Raw genomic sequence first — 24,124 nt, 5'->3', positions numbered from 1 at the left:
ATCATCTTTAACCATTTTGAAATCAAACTAACAGTTTCGAGTTTTCAAGAAAATTAAAGTCTGAATACTTCTAATATTTAATCAGTATTACATATGTGGTTATTAAGGTAGTTCAATTTCTTTATTTGCTTCTATTGTCTGTTGTTTACTTTATGGTTGCTATTGTTTCTCTATCGTGTCTTTTTTTTTTTTAATGTTCTTGAGCTGAGCGTCTTTCGGAAACAACCTCTCTACCTTCATAAGTAGGGAGGGGTAAGGTCTGTGTACAAACTACTCTCCCCAGACCCCACACTGGATTGTCATGTTATTGTAATAATTTTAACATCAAAAGTAATTAGTCGTATCACCAAAAAGAAAAAAGACAAAAGGAAAAAGAAATAAAAAAACTATAACAATTTTAATGTCTTTTGAACATTTGAACAACATTTTGGCTATATTTTTAGAACTTTCATAGAACCATTTCTAATAAACTCCCCATGGGTCGTTTGGTTGGTAAACAAATTATCCCAAAGTTAATTATTCTGAGATTATAATCTCACCCTGTTATAGGGATTACAATAGCTACAATCCCGGGATAACTAATCCGAAGTTTAATTATACCTCAATTTTATCCCAACTAAATATGAAATAAACTCATTTCAAATTTAATTACGGATTAATTATCCCTTATTTCTCGGACCAAATGAGTATTTAGGCCGTCATTAAACTAGCTAGTCATGGTCCATGATTTACCCTACAATTATCCATTAATTACCTGATGTCTTCAACATTTAGATCTTGCAGTTCAATCCCTAAAAGAACCACACCCGAGTTTTGCACCAACCCAATAAGTATATGACACATGTTTTCGTATACAACAACAACAACCCCAACCCAGTATAATCTCATTAGTGGGGTATGTGGAGGATAGTGTGTACGCAGACCTTACCCCTACCCTGGGGTAGAGAGGCTGTTTTCGTATACAACCTTATCACTAAATCATGGTTAATGAATATACATTTTCATCTTAATGTTTGACTTAATCATGGTCAATTAGTATAATTTGGCGTACATATCGATTGCAGTTTAGTTTATATACCAGTTTATTTATAATTTAAAAAATAGAATTCAAAAATTGAATTGTAATATTTCACTATCCAACCTCTTAAACACATTGTATTTAAAAAATAGGAATTAGAAACAGACAAATTCTGCAGCTAATTAACAACAAATTCCGCCACTAATCTTATTTAGTGACGAATCAACTATAAATTATTAAAAAATTCTATTAGCTAGGAGCAATTTAATGATAGATTAGCGACAAAATTCATAGCAAATTTCAGCTTTTTTTTTAGTAGTGTTCATGATTGTATGGGGTAAAATTGGTTTATAACAAATGGTCGAATGGTAATATGATACGTGGAACCGAAGATAGGCAAAAGGCAAGTCAGGTAACAACCAATACCAAATACAACGAATGTAATCAGCATCGGATAAATCCCGAAGGGAGCGTAGCCAACGGGAGAAGATCAAGGGATCAACATCAGATATCATTCAATGAGGGAATATTCATTAACATTAAATGAGCGACCATTGCAAAGAATATTTACATTCATGGCCTGCCATTACATGTTCATTAATGACTCTTTTACTATCATTTAAGAGGAGCTTGATCCTATGATCTTGTTTCTCTATATAAAGATATAAATAGAAGGCTCTGCAGCCATTGCAGAGGGACGAGACTTTATGCATAGAAAAGCTTTATTTTGTTACTTTTTCTCTCAATTTAACAACTTTATTTGTACTTTACTGTTACTTTCACTTTTGCTCTTGGAGACACTTTGTTCGGAGCCAGACTTGTCATCTTTTTCAAGTTCAATTGCTAATCTTAATATTAATCTTATCTCTTTTTTATTTTTTGGATCAAATTGATTCTCTTGTCTATTAACCACGTAACAAATTTACTATACCATTTTACGGTAAACAGTTTGACGCTCACCATGGGACATAGACAATTGCGTAATTGCTTTGATTAATTCGTTTATTACTAACTTGTTTTGATTCTTTCCTTAGTAAAAACTAGATATGGAAGCTAATGATGTCAACATCACGCACAACGTTGAGGAACACGAAGATTTTCCCCAACATGATGACTCAATCAGTGATACCCGTAATGAAAGTGACTAAACAACCCCGGTTCGTGAAGGACAGTACCCTCGGCATGTACGAGAACTAACTTTTGATGATGTGGAGGAGGAACATGTCGTGGAAATGGTAAAAATTTTAAGAGAACAGCAGAAGGCAATCATGAGTCACTTCTCAAGGCAAGATCGGGTAATGATGGAGTTAAAATAAGCATTGTCATACGCCTCCAATAATGCAAACGGGAGGGGTCCGATTCCTCCCAGTGTTCCTACAAATCAAACGGCTCATAAAGTCGATAATAACACCCCCAAGGGGTGAAGTCGGTTTCGATGGTGCCGGAGGGACGGGTAGCAAATCTAGGAATAACAACGGGAATGATCCCTTCAATACTGAGCACTTGAGGCCTAAGAGGGAAATGAGCGCACGAATGAATCAAAATGTGAATGAGTTTCACGCTCGAATAGATCAGATTCCAGGCGCACCACCAGTTCTGAAAGACCCAGATACGAAAAAATACATGCAGTTGCCGTTTAAGCCGAGCGCAGTACCATAGTTAATTCTGAAGAGTTTCAAGATGCTGAACATACCAAAATATGATGGGACTTCGGATCCGCAGAAGCACATGACAATCTACACCATAACTGTGAAAGGGAATGATTTGGCTCAACATGATATCAAGTCGATCTTACTAAAGATGTTTGGTAAAACCCTCACAAAAGGGGCCCTAACATGGTGTTCTCTTCTACCCAAGCATTCAATTGACTCTTTTGAGATGCTCGCATGCTTATTCATTAAGGCCCATGCCGGAGCAAGGAAGGTTCAAGCAAAAAATGAGGACATATTCAGAATTGCGCAGGGCGAGTCTGAACTACTGCGAGAATGCGTGATCCGATTCTAGAAAGAGAGGATGTTGCTACTGCGGTACCAGATGAGTGGGTAGCAGAGGCATTCACAAAGGGTCTTAACCCATGGAGCTCCGACGCCTCTCGAAAGCTGAAGGAAAGCCTGCTTGAGTTTCAAGCAACCACATATGCATATGTCCATAATCGTTACGAGACAAAATAAGGATAGACGATGATCAACTCAGGTTTCCGATAACAACCAAGGGACGGGATCAAGACAAAAACCAAGACAAGTTTAAATGTGACTTTGATGTAGATCGGCGGTCCTCTAGAGGTCATTTTATGTCGTATGAAAGAGCCGAAGATCGTAGCGGCAAAGGGTTTGGGTCATCAGATAAGTTTTCTCCCGATAGAAGAGTTGATCGTGGCCAGAGCAGCAGGTCATTACAGGAGAAGAAGATGCCAGGGCCCGAAACTCCAAATACCCCAGGTTATCAGATTACAACTTTAACATCATCTTAGTAGAGTTGGTATCGCCAATGATGAATATCAAAGTAGCACGATTCCTTAAGCCAATTCGATCAAATATTAGCTAGAGGGATCCCAGTTTATGGTGTGCATATCATAAGACTCACAGCCATAGAACTGGGGACTACCGACGTCTTTGTGAAGAGGTGGCGATATTGTTGAAAAATGGCCATCTTAGGGAATATTTAAGTGATAGAGCCAAGAACAACTACGGCCGAAGCAGGAAAATGCATAGACTTCGATGGTAGCAGAAGTCTCCCTTCGATTGACTATCAACATGATTTTCGGAGGAAGTGAAGTCAACGGTGTAACCTTCCCAGCGACCAAGAAAATAAAGATATCAATGACTCACAACAAGAGACTCTGGGAAGTCGCAGAAGGTGATACCACCTTTGCGTAGGAAGACACTGACAGACTTATCCTACCACACAATGACGCTTTGGTTATCTCTCTCAATGTTTTAAATTTAAAAATTAAACGTGTTTTGGTCGACCCAAGAAGCTCAGCCAACGTCATCCTATAGAGAGTGATGTAGCAAGCAAAGCTGACTGGAAGCATCATTCCGACGACAAAACTCTTGGCTAGATTCAACTTGACAAGTGTGACAACCTGATGAGAGATTTTTTTTCCCGCAAACACCGAAGGATTGATCAAAACCACTATATTCGAAGTGGTAGATGGTGATATGGTTTACAATGTAATCCTCGGAAGGACGTGGATACATGAGTAGAAGGTTGTACCCTCAATGTATCACTAGTTGTTGAAATTCTCAGCCCCGAGAGGAATCAAGCAGATAAGAGGAGACCAACCAACGACAAGAGAGATGAACACAATAACAATTTCTATCAATAAGGGGAATGCGCCTAGAAAAATAGCAACTACAGGAACTGATGCCTTCTCCTTCCCGAATGAAGATGATAAAGGCGAGGAGTTGTTGGAATCTCTCCAGATGCAAAGATATTTTCAGGTACCTGAGGAGACTGATGCGACCAATTCGATTGCGAAAGAACTCGAGCAAGTGGACCTATTCGAAGAATTTTGGAAAGGAAGTTTGACTTGGGAACAAGACTCAATCCCAAACTCAGGTTGAAATTTATAAATTTTCTTAAAGCTAACGCAAATTGCTTTGCGTGATCGCACTCGGATATGACAGGTATCCCATTAGAGGTGGTCATTCACAAACTGAGTCTAGACCCAAACGTCCCACCGGTATGGCAGAAGAAATGTCTGATAGTCGAGGTTAGGAACATGTTTGTCAAAGAATAGGTAACCCGACAACTTAATATCGGTTCCATCCGAGAGGTAAAATATCCAAAATGGTTAGCCAATGTAGTTTTAGTTTCAAAAAAGAATAACAAGTTTAGAATGTACGTAGATTATAAGGATTTAAATAAGGCGTGCCTTAAAGACTCGTTCCCATTGCAAAACATCCATCAAATGATTGATGTTATAATAGGACACGAGTTAATGAGTGTACTTGATTCTTACTCCATGTACAATCAAATTAAGATGAACTCGGAGGATCAGGAAAAAACTTCTTTCATGACGAACTTTGGCACATATTGCTACAACATGTTTCCATTTGGACTTAAGAACAACGGAGCCACTTATCAGAGGCTCACTCACAAAATGTTTGAAAATCAGATAGGCAAATCAATGGAGGTATACATTGATGACATGTTATTCAAGTCTTTGAATGCAAGATATCATTTGAAACATCTCCAAGAGACTTTCGACATCATGAGGAAGCATAACATGAAACTCAACCCGAAAAAATATGCGTTCAGGGTAGGCTTCGGTAATTTCTTGGGGTTCCTGGTCTCGCAAAGAGGGATCGAGGTAAATCTTGATAAAATCAAAGCTATCGAAGACATTCCAGACCAACTAACGAGTGTGAACGAAGTACAGAGGCTAACCGGGAGGTTGGCGGCTTTAAGCAGGTTCCTCACAAGATCTTCAGAAAATTTCCACCACTTCTTTTCACTTTTGAAAAAGAAAAACAATTTTGCACGGAATTCGAAATGACAACATGCACTTAAAGACCTAAAAAGATACATGTTCATTCCCATGTTACTATCAAAATTGGGGGAGGGGAAATAAGTGTTGATATATCTATTGGTCTATGAGGTAGCGGTAAGTGCCGTTTTGGTTCGAGAGGAAGAAAATATGCGATTTCCTGTTTATTATGTTAGTAAGATATTGTCGGGAGCGGAATCCCGTTACCTACACCTCAAAAAGTTGGCCTTAGCTCTCGTAGTTGCCTCTTGAAAGCTTAGGCCTTATTTTCAGTGCCACCCAATAGCCATTGTGATGACTTTTCCGCTAAGAAATGTCCTTCACAAGTCTGAATTGTCAAGTCGTTTGGCTAAATGGGCGGTCAAAATTAGTGAATTTGACATTGAGAATAAACCCATGACTGCGATCAAGTTTCAAGTTTTGGACTTTGTGGCCGATTTTAGTCTAGGATTAATGCCCTTGGTTGCTAAGGAACCGGTACTGGTGTCGTAAATGACATCAGAAGTTTGGAACTTATTTACGGATGGAGCTTCCAATGTTAAAGGGTCCAGTATCAGGGTAGTCCTAGTCACACCCTCAGGGGAAACCTTGAGATAGTCCATTAAAACTGTTCTGCTAACTAACAATGAAGCCGAGTATGAGGCTTTGGTTGCAGGACTTGAACTAGCCCGGGGACTAGGATCCGAGGTCATTGAGATAAAGTGTGATTCCCAGTTGGTAAACCAAGTATATGGGATTTTCGACAGAAAGGAAGAGCACAACAACAACAATAACAAGCCTAGTAATTTTCCATAAGTGGGGTCTGGAGATGGTAAGATGTACGCAGCCTTAGCTCTACCCTAGAACAAAGGAAGAGCGCATGCTACAATATTATAACAAGGTTCGGGCATTGCTTGCATGATTTAGGGAATGATAAATCCTACACATTCCAAGGGAAGAAAATATGGAAGCAGGTGCATTGGCTAATTTGGGATCATCCACTGAGATAGAAGGATCAGACTTTGGTACTGTCGTTCAACTCCTACATTCGGTACTGGATGTGGACAGTTACTGTGAAGTCAATTCAACCAGCTTAGTTTAGGACTGGAGGAATGAGTATGTCGAGTACCTTAGGCATGGTAAATTACCCGAAGACCCGAAGGTGTCCCGGGCACTACGAAACAAAAGCAGGTCGTTACTGCCTCGTAGATGGGTAGTCATACAGAAGATCATACCAAGGACCACTGTCCTGATGTATAGAGGCCCCGGAGGCGGACTACGTGATGAGGGAAGTCCATGAAGAAGTTTGCGGAAACCATTTAGGTGCAGATTCATTAGTTTTAAAGTTGATCGGGGTTGGTTACTATTGGTCTCAGATGGAACATGACGCAAAGACGTTCGTTCAGAAGTGTGACAAATGTCAATCCTATGCGCGGTTCGTGCACTAACTAACAGAACTCTTACATTTGGTGTTGTCCCCATGGCCATTCATGAAATAGGGGATGGGCATAGTTGGTCCTATACCACCGGGTCCTGGAAATGTAAGATTTCTTTTAGTTTTAATTAACTACTTCACTAAATGGGTATAGCAGGTCCTTACCAAAAGATCGGTGAACTCGAAGAGATGGACTTCATATGGGATCACATAATTTGCCGATTTGGGATATCGAAGAAAATTGCTTGTGACAACGCGCTGCAATTCATAGGCTCAAAAGTCACCAAAATTTTGGAAGGATTGAAAATAAATAGAATTACATCTTTATCGTATCATCAAAGTGCTAACGGACATGCGAAATCAACCAACAAGGTAATCGTTCAAAACCTGAAAAAGAAGTTAGAAGATGCTACGGGGTAAATTGGCCCGATGAGCTATAAGGAGTACTATCGGCATACCGGACAATAGTGAAGTCGAGCACGGGAGAAACACTATTCTATATCATATATAATGTGGAAGCTCTGATACCCGTAGAAGTGAGGGAGCTGACTTTACGATTTTTTCAAACAAATGAAGAAGCAAACAATGAAACATTTCTGGTGAGGATGGACTTGCTCGAAGAACATAGGGACTTGGCATACATGACGATGGTGGATCAGAAATAAAGGATGGAATTATATTATAATCACAGGGCCAATCTCCACTACTTCAAGGTAGGAGACTTGGTTTAGACAAAAATGACTCAGAGCACTTAGAAAGTCAATGTTGGGAAGCTGGGACCAACATGGGAAGGTCCTTACCGGGTTTTGGCTATCACCGGTAAATGGTCATACGAGTTGAAAAATCAAGATGGAGTCAAGTTGCCCAGTAATTAGAATGTGACTCACCTCAAAAGATATTATTGATGATGGATCCTACCAATACTGAAAGTATGTGCTGCACTATTTTCCTCTAAATCCAGTTTTTGTCCCAATTCGATTTTTCTGGAAAGGATTTTTACGAGGCATCAACGAAAAAAATACTACAAAGGGAGCGTCATCGGAAAAGGAAAAACTTTTAGATATCAAGGCATTAAGACTCTCACATTGATGGGAAACAACTATATGGATAGTTAAGAATTATTTGGTACGATGGCAAGTTTTGCTTTCCGTCACTGAAAAAAGATTACTTAACCATTCACAAGTTATTTCCATCGATAAAGTAAGACTTCCAGTGTTTGAATCTGAATGCTTCACATTCGAACACTGCGGGGGATGTCTGATATGACACCAAGAGTGCCACAAAAATCGGGGACAATTAGAACTAGGATCAATGTTTCATCAGGACTAAGGATTGCACGATCATCCTCGTAGAAATAAGTTGTACAAGTTAGCCAGATGTATTGGAAGTTTATTTACTTTATAAAGTGAAGATTATGTACTTTATAAAATATGGAAGAAATAATATAATCTCCTTTTATTTTTATTTTATTTCTTGTCCAAATGATGAGTTAATTTTATCGTTTGAAAGTTAACTAAAACTTTAAATGCTTGTGATAGAATGAACAAGAGACGTCCTCTTCAAGAGAACTGTAAATATAAGGGCCCTCACTTATGAAACCCTCATAGTAAAGGGTAGATTCCGGAAGAGTTTATGCCTGAAATCAAAAGCTATCGGATGAAAATATACCTGAAGCTTTAATCAGCTAAACACAAAAGGAATATTTTTGCACAACACTTTAGCAAGAAATTCTTTACTTATTTATCAAGTGCCAAACTCGGAGAACGATTTGGCACAATTACAAAAAAAAAAAAGTTATACTTCATTGCCTCTAGAACTCGAAGGGATATATGGATCCACATTTCCCTCGGTAGAGGAAGGCGGGTTCACTACCGGTTCAGGACCTTCATCTTCTCCAGTCTCCCCTCTATTCCCCAAGTACTCGGAACAAGTACTCGAAGAGTCAGCCACAGCGGGCCGAACATGAAGATTTTGACGAGCAGATAACTCTAGTTCCTGGGCCTGGGCAATACAATCGTCTATGTTGGTGATTCCCACTTTGGCCTCCTACAAGGTCTTCCTCTTTATATGGTATATGGAAAATGTCTTTTCAAAGACAAGTGAATCCTCTTGGTCTTGGTGTTTTGCTTGAAGTTGATCGATTTTGGCCTAGAGCTCTTCTCTTTCAGCTTTTATAGCACGAAGGTGTGCGTCGAGCTCAACATTCGTAGTTGAGTGAAGTCGGTTCTGGTCCATGGACCGCTTAAGCCTCTCTTCCATTCGGGCCCTCCTCTTTTCGGCAGCATTGGCCACCTCAGTTTTAGAGCTTAAGTCCGCCTTCAAATTATTGATCTGCTCTTCGAAGGTAGACTCGTGCTTGGCAGCAGCAAGCACAGCGTTATTGAGTTCATCCCATTTAGCTTTATCCTCTTGAAGATTTTCATGTAATTGGGTAGCTTCTTGGTTATGGGCTACAACCAAGACTCAAGCTCTCCCATATTAGCAGCCTTTGCCTCCAACACCGAGAGGCGCACAATATGTTGGTTCCTTTCGGCCAAACGTTAATCCCTCTCAAAAGCAAGTCCTTGCTTATTGAGGATAAACCTTTGCAAGATTTCAAAATCAAGAAAGTTAGCTTGTAAAAAAAAGAATATTGAAGTTAGGATTTTCATTGCAGCATGTAAGTTGAAAACAAAATACGAGGAAACTAGTACGGTACCTGCATCGCGCTATGGATGGCATTGTTTATCAAGCACTCTCCAGAAAGAGAGCGCATTTTCTTTCGATCTTTCTTCAAAGCCAACGGCTTCAGATAATTCGTAAGCTCCATAACTTTAGACAAAAGATGGCACTCTATCGAAATCGAAAGAGTGGCACTACTCCTCCCTCAAGGATCTGAGAAAGGGGTTGAATTATGATGCCCCAAATTCCCGTGGTCGGAAGACCGAGGAGGAGAAGCACCGCCTTTTTGTTCAGATGGTTCCGGTGGAGAAAATGTAGTTGTTGTTGGTGGCGAAGGAGCAGCAGGTATCGATGGGCGTGAACCCATCGGTTGGAAGGTGAAGAAACAGTGGTGGCAGAAGAAGTGTTGATTATTATTGGCTTAGTGGTCGGAGGTAGAAGAGGCCCAAGGTCTGAACTCCTTGGATCAGAGGCAACAAGGGGGGCCAGGAAACGAGAATCAGTGTTCTCAATCAGGCCCATCTCACCCCAAAGGGCCATCATCCGACGTCGGGTTTTGAAGCTCTCCTGGCTGAGCATCTAGTTGAGTGGATGAAGGTATTTTTCTACTTTGAAGGGAAGCCCATTCATCACCGGCTTCTCCTTCATCAGCGAGGACTACTGTGACCGGCTCAGATGGCATTTTCTTTACTTTCTTCTCTTGAGTCCCAGCTGAGGAGGGGCATTTTTCTCTTTTAATTTCTTGCCCTTGACCTGGGGATTCTGAGAAGAGGCACCCTCACCGGAATCATATCCGCGAGCTCTGTTTCGAGTAAGGGCACTTTGCAGCACCCTCTTGGCCTCCTCGGGGTTAGCTAAGGCGTCGACCTTGGGGTAAGTGACAGAGCCTCTTGGAAGTCCTGTATCAGGCCAAAACATAGAGGTAGCAAGTTGTTCATGAAGGTTTATTATGCTCGAGAAAGGATATAAGAAGGGGTATTTTGACTTACCATGGTGCTTGGCCTTCCACCCGGGCCATTTTCTTCCATCGGCGGAATTCTGGTGTCGTGATTTCTAGAATTTTCTGAACCCATTGGTCCAGGACTTGAACCCGTGGTGGTTATCATCAGGTAGCTGAAATAAAATAAACAAAAAAATTAGTAATAAACGGAAAACAATATTTTCACATAGGAAGGAAATGAATGATCAAAAACTTACGAACGCAATTCCACGACTCGAGAAAAGATGTAGTTATGACCGGGATGATGTCCCTGGTAGCAATGACGAGAAAAGATACACTGGTGAGGAGAGCGTGGTAACCATGCTTGCTTAAGTTTATTACTCCCCCACGGAAACTTTTGGGAGAGTAAAGGTTCATTATGTGTACAAGGGTTAGGGTTTCCCCGATCTTCAAGCACAGTTGATGAAAGCAGGCCACCGTCCGCCATATAGAAGGTCCTACTTGTGCTAATGAGACCTGATACTGGTGGCAAAACTCCAAAATTATTGGGTCGAGCCCTTCACTCAACCCCAAGATAAATGGACCCAAGGTAAAGAGATATATATAGACATACTGTAACGACTCGACCGGTCGTTTTGAGTATTATAGCCTTGTTTCTCAATTTACTACTCAATTTATGCCTTACAATTGATTTATGACTTAACGGGTTAGTTGGTTCGGGTCTGGAAGGATTTCAGAGTGAAATGAGACATTTAGTCTCATAATTAAAAATCTAAGTTAGAAAAGTTGACCGGATGTGGACTTGTGTGTAAACGACGTCGAATTTGAATTTTGATGATCCCGATAGCTCCGTATGGTGATTTTGGACTTAGGAGCGTGTGCGGAAATTTTTTGGAGGTCCGTAGTGGAATTAGGCTTAAAATGGCAAAAGCTCGGAACCACTCTATTTTTATACTGCCCAGGGGTTTCCGCTTCTACAGGAATTTGTGTGCATCTGCGGACACGCTTCTGCGAGGAGCTGTCCGCTTCTGCGAGCTGCCTCACCAAGCGCCCTTGCGCTTCTGCGATCAAATGCCCGTAGGTGCAGGGCCGCTTCTGCAATCGAAGCCCCAGCCACACCTGGATGCATCTGCGATGGAAGGCTCGCTTCTATGATGGAAATTCCGCATGTGTGATTATATCAGATGGCAGAAACCTTTAGATTTTCTTCTAAGTCCAAATTCGATCTGTTAACCCTCCGAAACTCACCAGAGGCCCATGGGACCTCAACTAAATATACCATCAAGTCCTAAAACACCATACGAACTTAGTCGAACCCTAAAATTACCTCAAACAACGCTAAAACCACGAATCATACCCCAATTCAAGCCTAATGAACTTTGAAATTTCAAGTTTCCACAAACAACACCAAAACTTATCAAATCACGTCTGATTGACCTCAGATTTTGTACACAAGTCACAAATGATATAACAAACCTATTAAAATTTTCAGACTCGGATTTCGACCCCGATATCAAAAAGTCAACCCCGGTCAAATTTCCCATAAATTCGACTTTCCCCATTTTAAGCCTAATTCCACTACGGACCTCCAAAAAAATTTTCGCACACGCTTCTAAGTCCAAAATCACCATATGGAGCTATCGGGGCCATCAAAATTCAAATCCGAGGTCATTTACACACAAGTCCACATCCGATCAACTTTTCTAACTTAAATTTTTAATTATGAGACTAAATGTCTCATTTCACTCTGAAATTCTTCCAGACTCAAACGAACTAACCTGTTAAGTCATAAATCAATTGTAAGGCATAAATTGAGCAGTAAATTAGGAACGGAGTTGTAATACTCAAAATGATCGGTCGGGTCATTACATTCTCCCCCACTTAAACATACGTCCGTTCTCAAACGTGCTAAGAATTGTTTCCAAGTCATCAAATCACTATTCCATCCTACCACGCACGTACCAGGGGCGACCTCACGTCACCCTATTCTATATAGGCCTGGCCACACAACATAACTAAAAGTCATTAATTTAACCTTAGCCCAAAAACTTTGGAGCCAAATTTCTAACATCCAGAATTCCTTTCAAGACCCAAATCTCACATCTACACACTGTATAAGCCTGAACAAATTGTATCCAGCCATAACCATAATCCCAGATATAATCGCATAATATACTGCACAACTCGCACACTCGTAACACCATTTCTGATCACAGTAACTACTCAAACCAACTAAATACTAGTATAAAACCCCCCATTCAACAGAACCTCATTCCAAAACCTTCGTACACTTCCAAAGATGAAAGAAACAATCAAAAACTCATAACCACTCATCAGATAAACTAGCCATGGAGCTCTCTCGCCCCAACTAGAACCACAATCCTCTCCTAAGCTGACTTTCAATATTATCCTCCCGAATATACCATAATTAAGCCTGATAGTACCCATTCTAGGTCCAAATAACCTTATTTTATTAAACACAACTATCCCACAGACACGCCACATCAATATAACTCAAGCCACAACTGCGCAGCCCGTGTACCCAAATATGGGAGATGTCTCAAGGAAGAGAACCGTATTGCAAGTTCAACAAGCACCACCACAACCACAATGTTACAACCAACTCAAATTTCGTGAAGAGGATAACCGTTGTAGAGGAATGAAATTAATAGATCAGATAAATTATTATAGAAATAGAATTCCCACACACGGCACGGACAACTCACGTGCCAATAATATAAATCGCCTGGCATGGTCACATGCCTCCAGTCCCACCATATCATACATGAGCAATTAAACAAGTACACGTGCATATGATAATGAAATAAGATTCTCATGCTCCTGGACTGGTATAAATAACACGCCATAGTGTAAGCATGTGCAAAGTCTGCTATCCCACTTCAAATCGGCAATTTAATGCGGAAGTAGTAACTACCCCGTTTATTCAGGGAATTAGCCTCTTAACCTTACGTGTAGCCCATATAGTTCTCAACAAAGGTAAGAATACAAGAAACGTTATAACTTTACGCTTAACAGTCAACTCTAGGCATATCATAGCCTAAGCATTCTTTCGAGTATAAATACCTGCCATAATACCCGCACATTGGCTCAAACCTCACATATATGCATACTTATAGCGCATAGCTATCACAAATAATTAACGCGACTAGTGCCTCCACTGAGTTAAATAAAATACTCACCTCGAATAGTCCGCAAATCGAAACAATATACTATTGAGAACTCCGAGTCTCCAAATCCATAGAACACACGAATCACCATATCTGATCCCAACTCCACTGCCGAATGTCTAACACATCTCTCATACACGATCATCCCACGAGGAATACTTCTATAATTCTCCCGTGCCATATAGTAAAATTTGAATATCAGCAGTCGATCAACCAGGAGAGTGCCGTAATACCAATGAAGTATCCATGAATCAAGACACATTGCCCCTTCTGAAATGTATACTCTCATCAGGCCATACCGATTAGTAATATCATTTACCTAGTCATTTGAAACCGTCCATGTTGCCTACAAATTTATGTCCTTCCCTTCAAAACTGAACTGTGACCTTGCACATGCAAATCTCAATCCCACACAATACATCGCGTCTACCATGGCATCATGTGAAGAGTACCAGAATCTCATAATCACTCTGAGTCACAAGTAGAATACATACTCGATCAATTAGAAACCTTCCATTTGATCTCCTCCAGGAGAAAATCACAATACGCAACATATCCCTCATGCTGGAAGGAAATATACTCCTCGAACCGTGGTAAAAACATTAAGAACTCTTCGAAACCCATTTGCACACAACCAAGCTATTAAAACTTAATCCCTCTAACTCAACCCAGCCACGCAGGTCGCCAAATCCAAGAGTATTTCCACAAAGCACCTGGAGAAAACCCCCACATCATAAGCACCCAAAAGAACCGATCATATCTATTACCATACTGATCCAACCTACTACCAAGTTGTCTTATTTCTTCGAGTCCCTTCCGAATTTGTTTTCAGATTGATACTTCTCCTTGCTAAATCGCCACGATCTATAGCCACAACTCACCCCACAAACCTTAGCATAGATCCACAACACCCTACGACCCTTAAGCAGTTGTATTCTTCTTAAGCACCTCCATATATACCACAATTGTAACACTCACTCTCAAAATACCTTATGTGAATTTAAAATTGTTCCTCTTACCTTCCTTATACTAAAATGTAGAATCCATAGTCATACAGAATTTTAGTAAGTCGAGGCACCATCAAATGCAAATCTCAAATTTTATCTATACACAAGTCTGGAGAAATTCTCAATTGCTATATATAAATCTTGAACCCATTAGAACCTTCTAGAGAGTCATCCACTCTGCTCAAATCTAAATTGCACTGCCTGAACGAGCCGAAAAACACGTGCTCCCTTAGCTTTACCACACTTAAAGAAGTAACCGTGCCTTAACGTCACCAATCAAATTCATACTTCATGCGTGCTACATCCAAGAATAACAACTCGATCATCCCATGATTTTCATATACTCATAAAGTGTAGTATAACCTATATTCAGGAATTTCTTTACTCGAGTCATCCTCGATCTCAACCTCTGCAAGTCATAACTAATCCACAAGTATGCCTCGTACCAAAACTAAAATTTAACACATAACCATGAAATCAAATTGTCAATAGCACGCTCCCCCACTTAGCTTTAAGCTGCAATTATATAAATTAGAACCCGCAAGGATTTCTCCTTCTCAATTACCAAGATCTCGCACTGTTAACCTGCCAGACTTCTCGAAGTCTTTTGTTAAACTTTTCATGAACATTCCGAATCACCAGCCACAGTCACACACTCGACCTCTTACCGGGTAGCAAGTAATATTCCTCGCAAAATCTTTATCAACATTACGCCACTGCTAACTACTCATGGGAGATAACCCACATGTGGAATTCCTTACCGACATCTTCCAACGACGCTGCACTGGGTGCAACGACTACTTAATCAGTAAATTCTCCTGAGCTCATACTCGCCCACCATTTGTATAAGTTTGCACTTTCCCTATTGACACCAGCTGAAAGTTCAATAATACCTTCCGAACTCCAATCATATTGCTCCTGAAACGATAATCAGATATTTACATCCCTCTTCATTTTAAACAAACTCCTTTCTACCATATTCAATCTTTCTTCGTACAGTAACCATCACTCCAAATAAAGTCTGCAGGCCTAATCACATTTTATCACGATTCCAAACAGTTCTACACTTTCTCAAGGCTCACGACTACCCTACCATTGAATTCATATGCTAATCTGCCACTCTTACTTCGGTTAAATAATCTCCTTTAAGAAACTTCTCAACCTCTACTTCTCCTACTTGACCTGCTAGTACTTCAACCACCGCGAAACACTTCCCGTCATGTCTTCCCTCATACTTTTCTGCCCAACTGTTGCATCAAATCGAAATGCATCTCTATCGCCTGAACCAATAAAATGTTACCGACTCTAAGTCTCTTCGAAGATCATCTTTCTCGAGCCATCAACATCAGAAATACCCATTTACAACCACAATTACTACATAATCACTTACTCTTTTTGAGTCCAAACTCATTGACAAATGAGAATTTAATTTGTCCCAAAATTTAATAACGTGAAAGATCCTTCAAAATATTCACACTCGAGACCGTACGTCACATCAAAAGAAAATCAAACACCCAATGGCCTTCCTTTACATTTCAAGGAAACACTTCTCGTCATATTCAAATCGTCTTAACATACCCCTCAGTTACGTCATACACATCACAAAGCCATTCCACCGCTCATCGAGCCACAAATTCCACTTGTAGAGACATTACCGGACATATGAGTCCAAATGTATAGGTTACGACTGAAGCTACTGAGCCTAAGCTACGGTCTAAACCTGGCCTCAAGTCCTCCAGACTGGCCCATCACGAAAACACAGAATACACATCTTGAACCTCGTTCATAGATTCACAAGTCGGAGATACACAACTGATACCGAGCGCTCATATGCGTATACAAAATGCGTGGAAGGAATTCAAAGAGTTATGTTTCAAGCTGAATCATTTCTGCATGATAGAATACAAGAAAGTGAAATTTTCCTAAGGGGCGGCAGCCTCTCAAAGATAAGTACAGACGTCTCCGTACCGATCTGCAAGACTCTACTAAACCTGCTCATGACTCGTGAGACCTATGCTACCTAGAGCTCTGATACCAACTTGCCACGACCCAAACTCTCACCTGTCGCGATGGCGCCTATCTCAATACTGGGCAAGCCCACAATCTCAATAAACTCCCATATATTTTAAGTTTGAAAACATAATATTTTCAAGCTCGGGTTGGGCGATTTTGAAAGGGGGTTTCACGGGAAATCTTGAGGTAAGTCACTTGTGATCATTTCTACTTCATAATATTGAATTATCATCAAATAATCCAACTAGATTACATGTTTTTGAGGTGTAAATCGGGGATTTGAACTTAGGGATTTGACAATAAGATTGGAAAATTTGGAGGTCGAGTTGAGGTCGGATTTTGGTATGGTTAGACTCGTGGTCGAATGGTCTTTTATATTTTGTATCTTTCGCCGGATTCTGAGACGTGGGCCCCACGGGCGATTTTTGAACTAATTTTTGGATTTTTATGGAAAATTAGTATTTTCTTATGGAATTAATTCTAATAAATTTTATTGACTGGATCGAATTATTTGTGACTAGATACGAGGCGTTTGGAGGCCAATTCACGAGGCAAAGGCTTAGCGGAATAAAAATTTCATGGTTTGAGGTAAGTAACAGTTTTTAAATCTGGTCCTGAGGGTTTTGAAACCCTGAATTTTGTGTCATGTGATTATTTTGGAGGTGACACACATGCTAGATGACGGGCGTGTGGGCATGCACCGAGGGAATTGCGACTTGGTCCATCCCGTAAAACTGTAAAGTTGAATAACTTGTTGTTAGCTATATGCTCTCTATGTGTTGTGGAAATTTGACTGTAAGTCATGTTATAAACCATGTTTAGGATATATGTTGGTATTGTTGGGACCCACAAAGGTTGTGTACATGTTGAATTAGCTGCTAAATTGTTGCTTTGTACTCAGTCACAGTTTACTTGTTTATTTTATCTCAGTCTCTATTGTTCATTATTGATGCATCATATTATTGTTATTTGGGCTGAGTATCATGACTATTGAGAGCCCGAGAGACTGGAGAGATTTATGACTTAGTGAGGCCGAGGGCCTGATTGTGAGATATTATTATAGCACGTGAGTTGTCTGTGCAGCACGTGAGTTGTCCGTGCAGATCCAGATATTATTATACTATAGCACGTAAATTGTCCGTGCAATACGTAAGTTGTCCGTGCGGATCCAGATATTATTATACTATTACACGTGAGTTGTCCGTGCGGATTCAGATATTGATACTATAGCATGTGAGTTGTCCGTACAACACGTGAGTTGTCCGTGCGAATTATAGCACTTGGGCTGTAGGAGCCCCTCTAGAGTCTGTACACCCCTAGTGAGCGTGGGTACCCATTGAGTGTGAGTGTTGAGGGCAGAGAGCCGAGTGGTTGAGCTGTTGTGACGAGTTGAGTGACTGTTGCCCTGAAAGGCTGTACTTGTTTTTCATTTTTTGTTGCACTTAGTTGCTATCTATCAATGTTGTGAAATTTTTTGAGAGATTTTATATCCGCATTACATGAACTTGAACTGTATAAAATTAATTTGACTTAAACTGCTGGATTTGAAAGCATGTCTATTCTTTGCTGGAATTACTGAAAGTGAACTATAACTGTGTAGCTCGTCACTATCTTCAGTTCTTTATTTATTATTGTTACTTACTGAGTTGGTTGTACTCATACTACACCCTGCACTTCATGTGCAGATTCAGGTGTTCCCGGTTGTAGCGGGTGCTGATTTCTTTCGCATAGTTGATTTTTCGGAGATTCAGAGGTAGCTGCCGTGTTTCGTAGACCTTGCCTCTCCTTCCCTATCTCCTTATTTACTGTATTTGGTCTTAAGCTATTATAGACCATATTTTCTAGACTTGTATTCATATTAGATGCTCAAGTACTCAGTGACATCGGGTTTTGGGAGTGTTTATATATGTATTTATGAGTTTTTCTTCCGCTAAATTTAGATATTATATTTTCAAACTTAAAATATATGGGAGTTTATTGAGATTGTCGGCTTGTCTAGTATTGATATAGGCGCCATCGCGACGGGTGAGAGTTTGGGTCGTGACACATACGTTAACCCGTCCTTGGAGAAGGTAGCTCACTCTATCATATCCGGGGAAAGGGTTTCAAGATTAGGGAAGTTGCACTCCTCCTTCACAACGAGGATACTAGAAGGGCAAATGGAGGAGGGATACCTACTAACTGGCCAAGTCCGTGAAGACGCAAAAGGAGGCTTCTCTTGAAAACCATTTGCAATACTAAGATGATGTGGTATGGTGGTGATAACAGTGGGAGGATCAGAATCAACTTCAACCTCCTTGTCCTTATTTTTCTTTGGGCCTCCATCAGAAAGAAGACCGATGTTTCCAAAGAAAGTAGTGGAAGAAGCTATGGTAACAAAAGGTTAGTGAAACTTTCGTTGAGAAAGTTGAAGAAGATGGAAAGATTTCTAAGAAAATGCAGGGAAGAAGGAAGACTTATGAAAATTTTGGAAGTAAAGAAGTAAAAATAATGAGTTTAAGGGAAGTTATAGACCACAAAAATTGTGGTAATGATTATCTCAAAAACTGGCAAAATATTTGCTGAATTATGAGACAACACGTGTTCGGGGTATTAAATGCGAAAAGACATGCGTCCTTTCAAGCGTCAAAGACTGTTCAGGAACTTTTCCGCCAAGAAAAGAGTCTTCACCAACTTTCCGGTGACACTAAGATATGTCACCGGAAAGTAGGAAAACTATCTGTATGGGGTAAAATTTATTTATAACAGATGGTCGAATGGTAACATGACACGTGGAACCAAAGATAGGTAAACGAAAAGTCATGTAACAACCAATACCAAATACAACGAATGTAATCAACACCGAATAAATTCCGAAGGGAGCGTTGCCAATAGGAGAAGATCAAGGTTTGGCATCGGATATCATTCAATGAGGGAATATTCATTAACATTAAATGAGCGACCGTTGCAAAGAATATTTGCACTCATGGCCTGCTGTTACATGTTCATCAATGACTCTTTTATTATCATTTAAGAGGAGCTTGATCCTAGAATCTTGTTTCCCTAGGAAAAGATATAAATAATAGGCTCTATAGCCATTATAAAGGGACGAGACTTTATGCGTACAAAAGCTTTATTTTGATACTTTTGCTGTCAATTTAACAACTTTATTTGTACTTTATCGTTACTTTCACTTTTGTTTTCGGAGACACTGCGTTTGAAGCCAGGCTTGTTATCTTTTTCAACTTCAATTGCTAATCTTAATATTAATCTTATCTCTTTATCATTTTTTTAGATCAAATCAATTCTTTTGTCTATTAATCATGTAACAAATTTCATTATACTATTTTACGGGTAAACAATTATAATATTCTAATTTGTTTGGTTCTAATTTCTTCGAAAATGGAAAGCAAGTGTCCTGAGTAGAGTCTCAAGTATTATTATGAAGTTAAATCATTTCCATAATCGTGAAACTACATAGATCTGTTAGGTCGTTAGAGATCGATCAACATTATTAGTTACAACTTTCGTCCAAGCTATATATTTGCGTTGAAATTAAAAATTCACTTAACATGTATAAATAATTTATCACCGAATCCAATAAGCTAATCCTGTACTAGAATCTAAAATCTGTAATCTTAAAATCCTAAATCTGCTTATGTAGATTGTGCTTAATATATATATCCGCATGGTGTTTAATAAATAAAAAAAATAGAATTACATGTGTTTGCGCTTTGCATAGACTTCTATTACTTAACTATGATAAATTGATATGTTTTGATGTAAATACCGAACGTGGATTAAATATTTACCATTGAAAGCTTAGTTCTCTTATTTTTCAAATTTTCATTTTTCAGTACATTAATTAGCTCCTTTATATACAATAGAAGTAAGTTGACGAATCTTTTGCCAGTAAAAGTGTTATATATTCTAGTCCTGAATTCTTTATATTCGAAGTCCTTTGTTTGCTCTGAACTAAGGGCCAACCTCTCATTTTGACTTTAGTATATCCCAAGAATAAAGTTCCTATAGTAGGCTTTCATTATAGTGGTATACCTATACAAACTTAGCGACAGTCATATATAATTGTGGCAAAATGAATTAAAATACAATTATTGTTTCATATTAACAGCTACAAATGGGTTAGATAATTAACATTTTAAAATGTGTCAAATATGGATAAGATTCATATTATCCACTTAAAAATAGATAACCAATGGGTTTAATTTTTACATTTGCTAAGACTCAAATTGGGTATTTTTTAAAGTTGGAAGACTAGTAATTCTCCCAAAAGTGATTATATTCAAGAATTCATAGATAATATGGATATCCATATTATCTCCCGGTTAACACAATATTTTCTATCTGTATTAAATATGGGCCGGATCAAATATTTTATCTATTTTTCACCCACCCATATCTGGCTCGACTCGCCCGCTTGCCACCCCTAGTCCTATATATATGTCTCATTATCTGTTTCAAAGAATGTCAACTATAGCGGCAGAGCTACAGTATATATAGCTATGGATTCGGGCTAATTCAGTAACTTATGCTTAGATTTTATATTTGTATAAAGAAATTTATTTAAAAAGTATAAACAATTAATTGTGGCCCAGTAATTAAAATGAACTATGGGTCCAATAACAAATTCAGACCCCCATAAACTTTAAATACAAACTACGTCTTTTATAACTTAATGTCCAAAGTAAGAAGAAAAATAAACAAGAAATACCCTTTATCTCTTCCACTAAATTCAAGGAGAGGGTAAAAAAGCGTTCTAGAATAACCAATTGACCTCTAACTATCCCCTTCTATGACAATTATTAAAGGTACGTGGTCACAATATTTACCTTTATGAAAGTGGGTGGATGTATTAATTAAAAGGTATCAGAATATGATGGGAGGCTCATTTTCTCTTTCATTGGCAATTGGCGAAAATGGTCTTCTTTCCAATCACTATCTTGTATATGCTGATAAGGAATACACCTCGGGGATATGATCATCTTATACGAATATCTTCAACTATGGAAGGTCCACCTTTCTTAGTTTTTTTGACCACCATGTGTCCCATATATGCTTTGGGGGTCGACTAATCCGGCACCTCTTTTAGATATTTTTTGCCACATGGCGTCCCATATTTTCTTTGGTGGTCGACCTATCTGGATTAACACAATAAAAATTATATTTTTGAGGTTAAAGTGCTTCCTACCAAAGACGACTCCATGAATATAATCATCTTATGCATATAACTTTAACTATGAAAAGTCCACCTTTCTTTTGCCACTTGGCGTCTCGTATTTGCTTCGAGGTTGACTAATCCGGATTAGGGCAGAAAATTATATTTTAGGGGTTAAAGTGCTCCCTACCAAAGACAGCTCCAAAGTATGGTCATCTTATTCGAATATTTTCAACTATAAAAAGTCTACCTCTCTCAGTTACTTTTTACCACCGGTCGGCGTCCCATATTCGCTTGGGGGGTCGACCAATCCGGATTAGCGTCGAAGAATTCTACTTTGGGGTTAAAATGCTCCCTACCAAAGTCGACTTCATTTTCAGGGCACAAACTCGAGACATCTAATTAAGAATGAATAGGTACTTAATTAAAACTCCACCACAATTTTTGGTGATACCACCTCTCTTAGTGTTACTCAGCCATTAATATCTTTCTTTTTTTAAAATATAAACAATTCCACATCAACAAAAAGTATATATCTTAAAGCCTCGTTATTCATATAATGAATTTTTAGGTTAAATTGGCATAAGTTTTAGGTACTACTAGTGTATATATGAACAAATTATGGCACGAGCTGGGTTTTCCATACCAATTGGGTTGATGAATCCTTGTAAACAAATAGTCCAAATGAAAGGAGACTTGTGCATTGTTAGTCTTTTCTATTGGACTCGATGGATTGTTATATGGGTCATTCTATCCTTGAATATGTGAGTAGTGTGTCTGTTGTAAAGTCTAAAATCGTTTTTCAAAATGATTTCTTAAAACTCAGAAATTTTAAAATTGTTTTCTTGTCCTCAATTAACGTTGGTATCCAAGCGGGAGAATGTTGGAATTTGGATTTACGTTAATTGGTTATAGCCTGAAAGGATAATGACGAGGCCTAAGTGGTGGATAAATAAAAGGTTTAATATTAAATATTATGTGTGTGAATAAGTGAGATCCAATAACAATTGGTCTCTGATGGGTAAGCATTTTTTATAAATAGAGGCCACCCCCTTTCCCTAGCTATTAGAAAACCCTAGCGTATTCTGCCTCTTGAATACGTGATAACGGTAAACGTCCCAACAGTCAAGTTCTCCGGGCGGTGAGAGCGCGTACACTACTAGAAATTCGGTAAAAACCGACCAAAGTCGACCGACCAACTTTGGTCGGTAAAAAAACCGACCAAAAAATTTCAAAAAAAAAAAAATTAATTTTTTTTTACGAAACCGACCAACTTTGGTCGGTTTCTTTGGCGCAAAAATGCGGGAAACTATTTTTGAGTCCCGCGAATTTTATGTTTCAAGAAACCGACCAACTTTGGTCGGTTTTTCAATTAATATAAATAAAAATTAATATTAAAAAAACCGACCAAAATTGATCGGTTAATTCGGCGGGTCATTTAAAAAAATCGATCAACTTTGGTAGGGAATTTTACTTTTTAATAAAACCGACCAACTTTGGTCGGTTATTTTCGTGCGAAAATACAATTAAAGAGTATAAATCAAATAAAAGACAGTCTTAAAACAAAATGTACCAATGATCTAGTGGTAGAATAGTATCCTGTCACAGTACAGACCCCAGTTCGATTCCCAGATGGTGAATCTTTTTTTTACATAATTAAAATACCGACCAACTTTGGTCGGGTTTTTTTGCAATATTTTTTTTTTTGAATTTAATTAACCGACCAAAGTTGGTCGGTAATTTCCGATCACACGTAAATGGTCGCGTTTTGGTAGGTTTTTGGCCATTACCGACTAACGTTGGTCGTTTTTTTTGGTCGATTTTTACCGAATTTCTAGTAGTGGTAGTTAATGGATCGTGAAAATTGGTTTGAGGTTTAATCGTTGTTTGCTGTCACTGCTGAATCTATGGAGTTTAATGGTACGCTTTCTTAGACTCTAACTTTAGTTGCATAATTGTGTCTTAATCTCTTCTATGGTTGTGAATTAATTATCTTACATATATAGGATCGAGTTACAAGAATTTCTTTCGTTGGAAATATTTATATATGCCCTGATTTTCCTCAGAGTTACTAGGAACTTGGAGGTTGCTGGTAGACTTGTAGACGCGGATCTTGAGATTGATGAGTGGCTTCCAGATAAGGATTTTGAAATTGATGAGTGACTTTGTATAAACTCAATATTGTCTATGGTGGCGGTTATGGTAATGATGGTGGTGAAGAGAGCAATGGTGGTAA

This window comes from Nicotiana tabacum, chromosome 19 (assembly GCF_000715075.1).
Source record: "Nicotiana tabacum cultivar K326 chromosome 19, ASM71507v2, whole genome shotgun sequence".
NCBI classification, from domain to species: Eukaryota; Viridiplantae; Streptophyta; class Magnoliopsida; order Solanales; family Solanaceae; genus Nicotiana; species Nicotiana tabacum.
This window is presented reverse-complemented; position numbering follows the sequence as displayed.